The sequence below is a fragment of the Oryctolagus cuniculus genome, chromosome 13 (assembly GCF_964237555.1).
Source record: "Oryctolagus cuniculus chromosome 13, mOryCun1.1, whole genome shotgun sequence".
Classification (NCBI taxonomy): Eukaryota; Metazoa; Chordata; class Mammalia; order Lagomorpha; family Leporidae; genus Oryctolagus; species Oryctolagus cuniculus.
The window spans coordinates 102,315,738-102,328,122 of record NC_091444.1 but is presented as its reverse complement, the minus strand read 5'-3'; the positions used below and the strand labels follow the sequence as shown (position 1 = coordinate 102,328,122).

General features: G+C 43.7%; 1 protein-coding gene across 8 annotated transcripts in view; it reads left to right on the top strand.

The window, feature by feature from the left end:
- The window catches only part of ARHGAP12 (Rho GTPase activating protein 12), a 133,516-nt gene that overhangs the window by 61,437 nt on the left and 59,694 nt on the right, over positions 1-12,385 (top strand). The gene's annotated exons all lie outside the window — the stretch shown is intronic.

Here is a 12,385-nt window from a genome sequence, read left to right as displayed (position 1 = left end):
GTGCCAAAAGCTTGCCCCTAAAGTTGTATTTTTAAAATAATCCTATCCGGTTTTCAATCAACTAACTCTAGTTCTTTGTGATAACTATCTCCATAGTTAAGTTTTCTCATCTTTTAAGTAGATCTTGAGCGTTAATATGTGAATTTTAAAATTCAGTTGAAACTCACCATGAATGAGTATAACAGTGGCTTGTTGGCCTCAGTTCTGTGTGTGCAGAGCTGGAGGAGACTTCATTTTCTCTTCATCCTTTCTGGGGTTATAGGTTATAAAAGGAGAATGTTAATGTTACAGGGATCCAAACTTAAGTGTTCAGCTGCACCACTGTAGCTTGAAGGCTGCTCTAGCCAATATGGAAACAAAGGAGCACTGCTGGGTTTCAGTAAAACTGTTTACAAATAGAGGCAGTAGGCTGATTTATATGCCACTTATCCCTGTACTGCATGGAATTCTGTACAGGAAAATGCAGCACCATTTTTATTTTTAATTTCCCTTTTTTGTCTCATTTTAACAAGTGCTCAAGACCTTATCAGCTGGTGTGAAACAGTTGAGATTTCTTATTATGGGAGCTTTAGGATTTTCTGTGTGAAACTACAAGATGTTTGGCAGTGGAAATTCTGTGTGAAGGGTCATGCACGGCCTGTACCTATTATGATTACACCTTCATTTAAGACAGCGACAGGGATTATACTTAAGTATTCATTTCTGGATTTTTAAAAATCCTATTTTCCATTTTTTTTTAAGAACTTCACCTTTGCCTTTTGTGTTCATAATTTAAAAAGAAGAGCGTATATAACATTTTGTGCAGCTTAATGCATCAGTTTTCTACTCAGGAAAGTATAAATTTAAAATTTTATTAGTTTTCTGCTGCATGTGTTCCCTACCTATGTCAGATTATTCATTCATTTTATCATGCTTATGCTGAAAGAACGAGGTTCAGCACTCAGGCCGTGTGGATAGTACTGCTCAGTACTCACCAGTGTGGTGGTTTGGATGGAAGACCCATCTATTTCAGTTACGGTTTTTCTTTGTTAATATTTTTGTTAAGGTGATTTAAATGAGTTGCAGAGAAAAACAGTCTGCTTATCCATCAGGTACGATAACACTGGTCATCTGTTCATCCAGTGGGAAGGAGTGTGATGTAAGGACTTACAATGGAAATCGATAACCATCAGTGTTCCTCTAGTAATTATGTATAATTAGAAAAATAGTGTGGACGCTCTTACGCCGGCTACTTGCTCGGACATACGATTGATACGTATTCAGTTCCTGTGTGGGCATATTCGCTAAGATAGACTGCGAAGACTGACCACTGTTAACCAGACTTGTTCCTTCCTAGGGGGAATGCTTTCTTTGACTAAAAGGAACCAGGCGTCCTGTGCCACTTTCAGTCTGTGTCATTCTGAAGCCCAGCAGTGTCCCCAGTGGAAACGCCGGGCCAGCAGCGAGTGCACTGTAATGGGAGTTAGGTCTCTGCCACAGACGATCTCAGCCCACTGCTCTTTCCTGTGAGTGGGCAGGTGCTTGATGAGCAGAAAAGCATTCAAGTTACTGATCTGGAACCAAAGGGGCTGGCGAGTGTCTCATTGGAGCCTTGGGACAGGATAGTGGGTCTGAGAGGAGGACTGCGAGCTAATTTGAACTATGGAGAGTGTCTCCTTTGTATTGTCTAAAAGTTCTGAACTCGGAGCTAGGTTTTGAGGAAGAAAAGTTGGAACAGCCCTTTTAAAAGGAGGCTAATGACCTTGGAACAGAAAACAAACTGCAGTTTTGCACCAACTCTTTGTAGAGCTAGGGCATATTTATTAAATATGGACTTTGTAATCTAAATAGAATGTTACAGTGTATTTCTTGCACACGGGATTGGGATACATGAAGAGGCAGAGATGAACAGAATTTTAGCATTACTTTCATTTATGTATTTTTTAAAATATTCATTTGCATTTATTTGAAAGGCAGAAAGAGTGCTTCCATTGCTGCTTTACTCCTCAAATGCCTGCAACGCCCACTATTGGGCAAGCTGAAGCTAGGAGCCAGGAACTCCCAGCTGGGTCTCCAGTGTGGGGGGCAGGGACCTAATTATTTGAGCCATCACCTGCTGCCTCCCGGGGTGCATGTTAGCAGGGAGCTGGAATCAGAAGCAGAGGCAGGACTTGAGCCCAGGTACTGATTGGCTGTGGGGTCTCCCAGGCAGGGGCTTAATCTGCTGTGCCACAATACCCTTCCCTAAATTGCTTTTTAACTTAGCTGTTGGATGGTTACCCAACTCCTCTTTGGATTGATGCTGTTCAGTACATATATAGAAGATGCTGAAAAGTGGAAAACGTGAAATATCATCATTGTTTTTTACATAAACCTTTAGAGTCAAAAGTGATTTTTATCGGAGGAGTTTCAAAAGAAAAGAGCCCTGGGCGAAGACCCAGCAGAGTTGATAGCAGAGATTCAGTGACAGCAGAGATCGGAGAGATCGGGAACTGATATTTGTCCATGCATGTCCATAGCAGCAGCATTCACTATAGCCAAAAGGTGGGTGCTAACCCAGTGTCCTTTGACGGCTGAATACATGAAGCAAATGGGGCATTCCATACGGTGGGGTCTTATTCTCCATTCCGAAGAAGATTCTTACTGCGAAGTGAGTGAACCTTGAGGTAAAATAAGCCAGTGACGGAAGGCCCAACACTATAGAGTTTGTTCCTATGAGGCACCTGCAGTAGTTAACTTTGAAGACCAGAGTTAGACCTGTGATTGCCAGGGGTTTCAGGGAGTGGACCAAGGGGCAAGGGGTTACTGTTCTGTTTTTTTTTTTTTTTTTCCCCCAAGATGAAGAAAGTTCTAGAGGTGGATGGTAGTGATGTTTGCACAGCAGTGTTAATGTACCTAATGGCATTGAACTGTACCCTTAAAAGTGGTTAGAATGGCAGATTTTACATGTGCATATTCTCTGTGTTCTTTTGTTTAAAAAAAAAAAAAGAGGGCTGGGAATGCTAAGTGTCTAGACAAACTGCATCTTTAAGATGAGCTCTCCTGTCACAGAGGGCTTAGACTCTGACTTCTGTCTCTGGAACAGTGCATTTACCCTGCCTTATCAGTTAGCTTGGAGAACTTACTCGTGGGAACTGTGTCTCCACTGTGGATTGTTGTGAAGGTTATAATTCTAAACTCAGTGGCTGTTTCTAGGTTAGAATGAGGCCACAATACACATGACCTTGAACAGGCCCTTCCTCCTTGCTACTCCGGATATTCCAGTGAACCTGAAGTTTGAGTATTGGCCTTCATGAGTATAATAACTTAACGGTAGAACTTAAAGAGAAACTACAGAATTATAACAGATTCAGAACTATATGGCCCTTTTCCCATAAATTTCTTTTTTAATTTCATTTTGAAATTAATGTGTTCAAGGCCGGCGCCGCGGCTCACTAGGCTAATCCTCCGCCTTGCGGCGCCGGCACACCGGGTTCTAGTCCCGGTCGGGGCGCCGGATTCTGTCCCGGTTGCCCTTCTTCCAGGCCAGCTCTCTGCTGTGGCCAGGGAGTGCAGTGGAGGATGGCCCAAGTGCTTGGGCCCTGCACCCCATGGAAGACCAGGATAAGTACCTGGCTTCTGCCATCAGATCAGCGTGGTGCGCTGGCCGCAGCGCGCAGGCCATGGCAGCCATTGGAGGGTGAACCAACGGCAAAGGAAGACCTTTCTCTCTGTCTCTCTCTCAATGTCCACTCTGCCTGTCCCCCCCCCCCCCCAAAAAAAAAGGAAATTAATGTGTTCCCTAAGGAATAAATTTAAAAATACGTATAAACAAAAGTAAACAAAAAGGTAGCAGTGGAATGGATGTGTGACCTAGTGATTAAGATGGTGCTTGGGAGTGCCTGGGTTTGAGCCCCAACACTGCATCCAGCTCCAGCCTTCTGCTAGTGTGCACCCTAGGAAGCAGCAGGTGATGGCTCAGGGCACATGGGAGACCTGGCTCCTGGCTTCAGTGCGTGGCTCAGCTCCAACTGTTGTGGGCATTTGGAGAGTGAACCAGCGGACAGGTGTTCCTTTCTCTCTTTCTGTCCCTCCCAGCTACTCAAATGAAAGGAGATTAAACCCAGCAATAATCCTATGACTTGGAAGTAAATTATGAAAGCTTACATGTGTTCTGCTCTTTTTCCTGCATACAGATGTGCATGTGTGTGAATGTAATTTGTATACTTCATGTGTCTGAATACCTGTTTTGAGGGCTTAAATATTTCTAGGTTTGGTACTGTAAATTGATCATTAAAATATGTAAAAATCACCTGCTTTCTATTTTCTTTGTGATAGACATAGTTTTTAAGACAGCTTTAAGGAAATAATACTTTAAACTTAAACTACATACTCAGTTTGGAATTTATGTAATGATAGATTATCCAAGCGGCTGTGTTATTATGCCCTCATGAAAACTTGTTAATGAGCTGGTATGTGAGGTATGTTACAAACCCGTTTGTTTGGCTGTGTTCACTTCAACTGGTGACCTATACGCTCTTTTTTCAGGTAGTGTTTCTCAAAAAAAAATTTTTTTAACTTCAAGATCTTCTGAGAAAAAAACAGAAAAGAAAATTCAGTATCAGAAAATAAGAGAAAGAATGAAAGGCCAGTCGTTTAAAAGTGTGCTATAAAATCATAGGTTTTTTTTTTTTTAAGATTTATTTTATTTATTTGAAAGACAGAGTTACAGAGAAAGGTAGAGACAGAGAGAGAGGTCTTCCATCTGCTGGTTCACTCCCCAGATGGCTGCAACAGCCAGAGCTATGCTGATCGGAAGCCAGGAGCTTCTTCCGGGTCTCCCATGTGAGTGCAGGGGCCCAAGGACTTGGGCCATCGTCTACTGCTGTCCCAGGCCATAGCAGAGAGCTGGATCAGAAGTGGAGCAATTGGGTCTCGAACTGGCACCCATATGGTATGCTGGTGCTTCAGGCCAGGGTGTTAACCTGCTGTGCCACAGCGCCGGCCCTAAAATCATAGGTTAATTTGAAATGTATGGTTTTTGTTTGTTTTTTGCTCTTGCCAGAATCCTCAGGTTAGACGTAATTCTAAGCTTAGACTTCAGCTCGATGTACATGTCTTCATCCAGTAAAAACAGGCGCATTTTTTTTCCATTTGTAATTTTGCTATTAACTCTTTAATCTTGAGGAGTTGCAGCAACAGAGCATCTGTGCTGGGAATGCTGATGTAGAGTTAACTATGGAGTCCCCCGTAGAGGAGATTTGTACTGGTGAATGGCCACATACCCGGTCACTGGCATTGCTTCATCAGCATGAAACAGCAGCTCAGGGTTACTGTCTCAGCATGACGTCCCATTGAAGGATTTGGTTTGCTTTACTGACCAACAGGGTCACACGGATCTCATCAGATAAATCCCAGTTCCTAACAGCTGTCTCCGTTACCTTTCTCCTTCTTCCCTGAATGTGCTGCGGATTGGGAAGCGGTTACTGAGAAAGTTAAGAGCCATCCGAGTCTGAGTCCAGGCTTGGGAAGAGGGCTTCAGTCATGCATTCGTGTCCAGACTTTGAGAATATGGACTGCTGAAGACCTGGGCTTGCTCTGAACACCTAAGGGGCTTAGAGTTCGGTGAGAGAGACAGAAAAATGACGAGTTAAAATGTGGTGGGGACAGTCACGCAGCTGCACGTACAGCATGCTGTGGATCCAGTGTTGTCCAGTACAGGGGCCACTTCGCTGCCCACGTGTGGGGCTTAAGCATTGAACGTGGTTAATGGGACTGAAGAACTGGAGATTTAATTACTGAATTTCAGTTAATAGTTAAAAAAAACCCTGACACTTGTTTTCACTTACCGAGAAGCTTTTGAGAATGTTGAATAATTTGGACATGTGAATCTACTTTTTCAACTGTAAATGTTATGAAATCTGAAATGAAAGTCAAATATTTCTTTTTTTTTTTTTTTTAATTTAATTCAAGGTGTATTAGAGTCAAAGACCTCCAGCCAGAGTGGCATGGAGGGGGGCTTCCAAAAGAGGAAACAACCTGAAGTGGTCTGTGGCAGTTGAGTTTTTAAGCACAGTTTTGGGAAAAAAAACTTCACAATCAGATTGACATTCATTACAAGGCAGGGACAAAACCCTTTTTGCGATCTTTTATCCTTTCTGGATAAAAGTCACATATTTCTAATGAAAATTTAGGATGTGAATTGAGATGAATTATTAAGAAAAACACTGGGTTTCGAAGACTTGGTCCCCTTAAAAATAGTTCTTACATTGAATATGCAGTGAAATAAAAAGATTGGATGTATTGATTAAACAAGTCTATTATTAGAATTGCATGCCTATATACCTGTTAGTGCTGCTCTGGGTGCAGGGGAACCCATTAATCCTGCCCTGGGGAACAGGGGAGCTCAGAGAGGGTGATCCAGCTTTGTGTGATTTTGTGTGTGACTTGGTGGTTGGGGAAGGGATATTTCAGTAAAGATTTCAGGTAATGGTAGAAAATTGATATGATATTAACAACAGAATTGTGAGTGACCTGGAGTTTTGGAGCAAGGACCGCAGTAGGAAGAGTGGCAGTCAGCGAGGCAGGAAATGTGAGAACCGTGTGTTCAGAGCCTCGAACTCTCTGCTGTGAAGCCTGGACTCACTGTGTAGTTGGCGGAGTGTTGATTGCTTCTTTTCAGGGAATAACTACTGTTTGTGGAGGATCAGTTGGGCATGGCAAAGAATTGGGGGCAGTAGCCCCCATACTCGAAGTGTCTTCAGCAAAAGAGAGGAAGAGGACCTAGACCAGGTAGTTGTCTTGGGGTAGGAGAGGAAGGAATTCAGGATTTATTAGGACAGAGACTTAGTAGAACGTGGTTGTAGTAAGGAGAAGAGACACAGCACGACTGGGATTTTCGATCGAGAGCTTGATGATCCCGTTACTTGTACTGGTGACTAGGATGGGGTGGTGGTTGTGGGAGAAGGCTGAGGCAGGGGACGTGATGAGTTTGAGGTTTACGTGGAGCATCAGTGCTAGTAATGTATGCTGTGGCTCGGGGAGAGAGGTGGATGTTTGAGGGAGAGATTATGGTTTTATTAAAGCAGTGGACGTGCGGAAGTTTTTCCAGGGAGACTGAAAAATAGGAGAGTGAAATTTAGTGTGTGGGTGTCAAGATAGCTCCTTTAATTATATAAAAGTAATTGTCATCCAGGAACATATTGAGTGCTTCTTGTGCAGTTGCTGTGCTAGGCTCTGAAGATGAACAGACATAGAAGACAAACAGTTCTGCCTTAAAGATCAGCAGGTCCTAGAGGGAAAGAGAGACAAGGGAATGTGGGATGACAGGAGTGTGTAAGTGCCGTGGTGCAGAGCTCCAGGGTGGTAAGGCTGGGGGAAACCAGGTGTTGAGGCTGTGGGCTGGGGAAAGGAGTTGGAGAAGCACAGAGCTGGTCTGGAAGAGCCAAGTCTTCTTTAGCTCCTCATTGGCAAGTCTGCTGCCCTGATGGACTTCCTCACTCTGCACTCCTGAGATCACTTGTGTCTCGGTCCCCCTTACCCACAGCTTCTCACTGTGGTGTCCATCAACCCTCACCTCTCCACCCTCTACCTGGAGGGTCTGTTGCCACCAGTGGTCCTGGTTCACTGTGTGGCTGGCTTGCGCAGTGGTCAAATTGCTGCTGGTACCGAGGGGCGCTAGCACAGAAGTGACTTCCTGAGTGTGTTGGCGTGTGGCTTTCCAGAAATAAGCATTTGTCAGCCCTCATGGCTTTTGTGTTTGGAATCTGCTTTATTGTTGTCTGTATCAGGAGGGGAGCGAGAAATGATGTTTTGGCTGTGATGTGCAAAGGGCTTGCTCCTGTTGTTGAGTGAGGCCATAAAAGGGCAGGGAGAGGACAGAAAGAAACGGAGAGGCAGGGGCTGTGTTAGGTATCAAACCCTGTAGTAGTGGAGCAGCCTTGTGTTGCACAAGGTAGAAAACCGCCTGAAAAAAAATCAGTAAGGACAACCACGTGTTTACCATGAAAAGTGGCACCTGTTAAGGATAATGCAGTACTGAGTTCCTGTAGTCCTCATGGAGAGAGTCTGATACTGTTTCTTTGTGTGGCAGCTAACAGAAGGTGTTGCAGGTGCTAGAGAGTTCCTGTCACTTCTCACGCCGGCTGCCCTTTAGGGATCCAGTGGAGCCCACTGCTGGGAACACATTCCTGAGTGTCAGGGCACGCTTCTCTCTCCGGCGCGGAGCTGTGCTGTTGGGGTAGTGCTTTGCTTTCTGTTTTTAACCTGTCTCTTCCTCTTCATTAGGCTACTGCCTCCTTTAGGATAGGGGCTGTCTGTTTTCATTTCTCACCTAGCTCATAATTACTGCTTAAATGTCAGTTAAATAAGTAAACCATCGACAATATCGGTTTACTCTAAGAGCTTGAATCTTAGTGCGGCCGTGCTGTACGCAGGGGTGCGGAAGCTTTTTTCTGTCAAGAGCCATTTGGATATTTATACCGTCATTCTTGGTCCATACTCAGCTATCAACTTAAACATTGGCCTGCTGTAGATTGATCACATTTCAAGGCAGGGCCAGGCCTTTTACAGCCTGCGGGCCAGTGGTTTCCCTGTCCTGCTTCAAACACTTGAATTTTAAAGTTTTTACACTTCAGAATTATTAACAAAGGGTAGTATGTGGTTTTTTTTTCTTTAAAGTTTGGCTTTAAATGAAGAGTATTTTTTGGAAAATTACACTTTTCAGTTAAAATTGATTCACAATTTTTAGTTTTGAAACTAAAATATGATCTTATTTTACCTGAATGTTGGCCATTGTTGGATTTCTTCTTTTTTTTACTGATACTGAGTAGCACGTGTTGTCCAGGAAACAAGAGGTGTGGTTCCATAGTTAATATGGAGTCAGAGGTGGGGATGGTGGGGGTGGTTTTGTATGGAGGTTAAGCCACAGGTTAGGATACCGGCAACGATTTTGGAGTTCCTGCGTTTGAATTCTGGCTCTGCTTCTGAGTCCAGCTTCCTGCTAATCGGAGGCAGCAGGTGATGGCTCACGTAGATGGTAGGCAGGGATTGAGTTCCAGGGCTGGGCCCAGGATCATTGTAGGAATTTTGTAGGAACCTGCAGGTAAGAGCTCTTTCTCTCTTTGTCTCTTTCTCTGCCTGCCTCTCAAAAGAAAAAAGAAAGAAAAAACAGGTTATGCCATTCTTTAAAGTTTATTATAGAAGCGATTCTTACATAAGTGTCTAAGACAAAATTACAAATGTCAATATTTTTGTTATTAAAAAGGATTCAGGCACAGTTTTGTTCAACATTACCTTCCTCTGTGGTTCCCTAGTTTTTCCTTCCTGTGGATAGTGGGAGGATTATTTTAGTCTATCTATAGATAAAAGTGGAACAGGCCAAGTCTTTTTTTAATATAAAATTGGGTCATGTGCAGAGGCACTAGCCCTAATTCTGTTGTTAATTAATGACAGATATAACCCATAAAATAATTTTATCTTTTGTTCTCCTTTTAAAGATCCTCTAATTCATTTGTTTTTGTTGGTAACAACATGAGCAAGGTTATTCTTATAAATGTTGGAAAGTTAATTTTTACTTTATTCACATATTGAAAGTATACTTTGTCGCTTAAAGCTTTTAACTCTTCTTCCTTTGATATCTCTAGAGCAAGAAGCAGCTGATAGTATGAACTTAAAAACTGTCTTTAGTATTTAGGTTTTTTATTACACAAATTTATTGGACCAGGGGGACCATGTTGGAGCAGTAGTGCACACTAAAATCATGTAGAAGACTTAAGGTATGCAGATTCTTAACTGCCGGCTCCCAGAACTCCACACTGGGATCTTACCCAGGAAGTTTAATATTAGGTACACCTGGGTGATTCTGGTGTAGGTGATCCATTAACCACTCCTTAAGAAACATTAGTTGCTTTTTTTTTTTTTAAGGCAATTAAGATCTATGTTCTTTAAGGATATTTGTTTATTTTCATCTATTTGAAAGGCAGAATGAGGGAGGGGGAGAGAGAGAGAAATTAAGAGACATTAAGATCTACCTTATGGTTTACTCCCCAAATGCCTGCCACAGCCAGCTCTGGGCCAGGCTGAAGCTAGGAGCTCAGGACCCCATCTGGGTGGCAGGGCCCAAGCACTTGGGACCACCATCTGCTGCCTCCCAGAATGCATTCAATCGTGCGTTCTGATGGAAGCTGGACCAGAAGCAGAGTCTGATGAGGGGTGCAGGTGTCCTAGCCGCTGGCTTAAACCCCTGCGCCACAGTGCCCGCCCCAGAAACCCGTTCATAAGGTGTTAATGGTGTTGTCACTTCGGAGTCTAGTGGACTGTGCAAGTGTCTGTCTTGCCCCGGATTCTCATCCTCTAAAGGTGACCATTCTCACTGTAATGAAGTTGGGAAGTGAAACAGAAAGAGTATATAGTCCTGTTGTTCACAGACCACTGATAATAATGTAGGTTTTCTTCATGTTTTAAAATTTTTGGTTGGAATTTTATTGTGTAGTTTTCTACTTCTTTGGCTTAACTTTATAAAGTTTTTTTTTTTTTATCATGTTATTAAGAATTTATTCATGGGACTTGTGCTGTGGCATAGCTGCTAACCTGCTGCCTGCAATGCTGGCATCCTTTATTGGAGTGTTCATTTGAGTCCCTGCTGCTCTGCTTCCAGTCCAGCTCCCTGCTAATGCACCTGGGAAGCCAGCAGAAGATGGCCCAAGTCCTTGGGCCCTTGCACCCATATGGGAGACCTGGATGGGGTTCCAGATTCCTAGCTTCTACCTGGCCTGTCCCTAGCAGTTGCGGCCATTTAAGGAGTGAACCAGAGGATGGAAGATCTTTGTCTATTTCTCTGCATTTCAAATAAAATCAAAGTAAAATTTTTTAAAAAGGAAAATTCAAGGGAATTTCTGTTAATTGATCAGCAACAATTTTCTACAAGAACTCTTGAAGATATACTTATGTAAAAGTACTTAGCATAAACATCAAGCTAATCTTATATATATATATAAACAAATATTAATAGCAAGAAGGATGGTTAAGAAGTGCCCATTTTGGCCAGTAAACAAAAAAAAGGAACACACTCAGTGTGCGTGGGGGTAGGGTGTACAAGTCTAGGTTACCACTGGCCGCTTTCTTCAGCAGAACCCTTCTGAAAAACAGGTGGTCAGTGTGTTTTAAGAGCTTTTCAGAATATTTTTAGGGCCCTCAGCAAAGGGGAAAAATCCTAGCTTCAGAAAAATGCTTTCCCGACAGAGAGCTTCATTCCAGTGTTCTTCATTAGAAGCAAATCAGGCTGGCGCCACGGCTCACTAGGCTAATCCTCTGCCTTGCGTCGCCAGCACACCGGGTTCTAGTCCCGGTCAGGGCGCCGGATTCTGTCCTGGTTGTCCCTCTTCCAGGCCAGCTCTCTGCTATGGCCCTGGAGGGCAGTGGAGGATGGCCCGAGTGCTTGGGCCCTGCACCCCATGGGAGACCAGGAGAAGCACCTGGCTCCTGGCTTCAGATCAGCGCAGTGCGCCGGCTGCAGCGCGCTGGCCGCGGTGGCCATTGGTGGGTGAACCAACAGCAAAGGAAGACCTGTCTCTCTCTCTCTCTCTCACTGTCCACTCTGCCTGTCAAAAAGAAAAAAAAAAAAAAGAAGCAAATCAAAACCAATCAAACTGGCCAACAACAGAGGAACAGCTGGGTAAGTTATGGCCACTGAGGCCATGCTGTGCACTCACTGGGCATGCAGTGAATGATTTCTTGTATTTTTTAATGGTTTATCTTATTTATTTGAAAGGCAGAGAGACAGAAAAAGAGGTCTTTCATCCACTGGGTCACTCTCCAAATAGCTGGCCTGAGCCAGGAACTCCATCCATGCCCTCCGTAGGTGGCAGTGACCCACGTACTTAAGCCGTCACCTGCTGCCTCTGCCTCCCAGGGTGCACTTCAGTGGGAAGCTGGCTTGGAAGCAGAGCAGCTGAGACTTGAACCAGACACCAGATGTGGGTCTCTGCAGCTGCTGTGCCAAATGCCCACCCCATCCATGGTAATCTCCGTGAGTTTTCCCAGGAGTTTGGGCAATTGACAATAAACACGTACAGTTTCTTTTTGTCAGAGATCAAAGTTCAATTTTAGATGAATATTGAGTCCTCTTGTGTTCCTTCTACACACTTTGAAAATGGAAGACTGAATCCTACTTGTGCAGAATGAATTCATTAGGAAAACAAAGTCCTTTTTTCTACTAGAAAATTCTCTTGCCAGTAGGTGAACAACACTTCAAGTGAGTATCTGTCAGGAAAAGTTAATAGTGGTAAGTTAGGGTGGGAACCAGCAACGTGTTACCTTTCACTGGCAGTAAACCTTTATTTCCGTTAGGCTCTAGCTGTCGGACATAACTCTTCCCTCTGTTGATTTACCAAATCTGAGGAATACCAGCTAGCTTGGAGGATTTCTT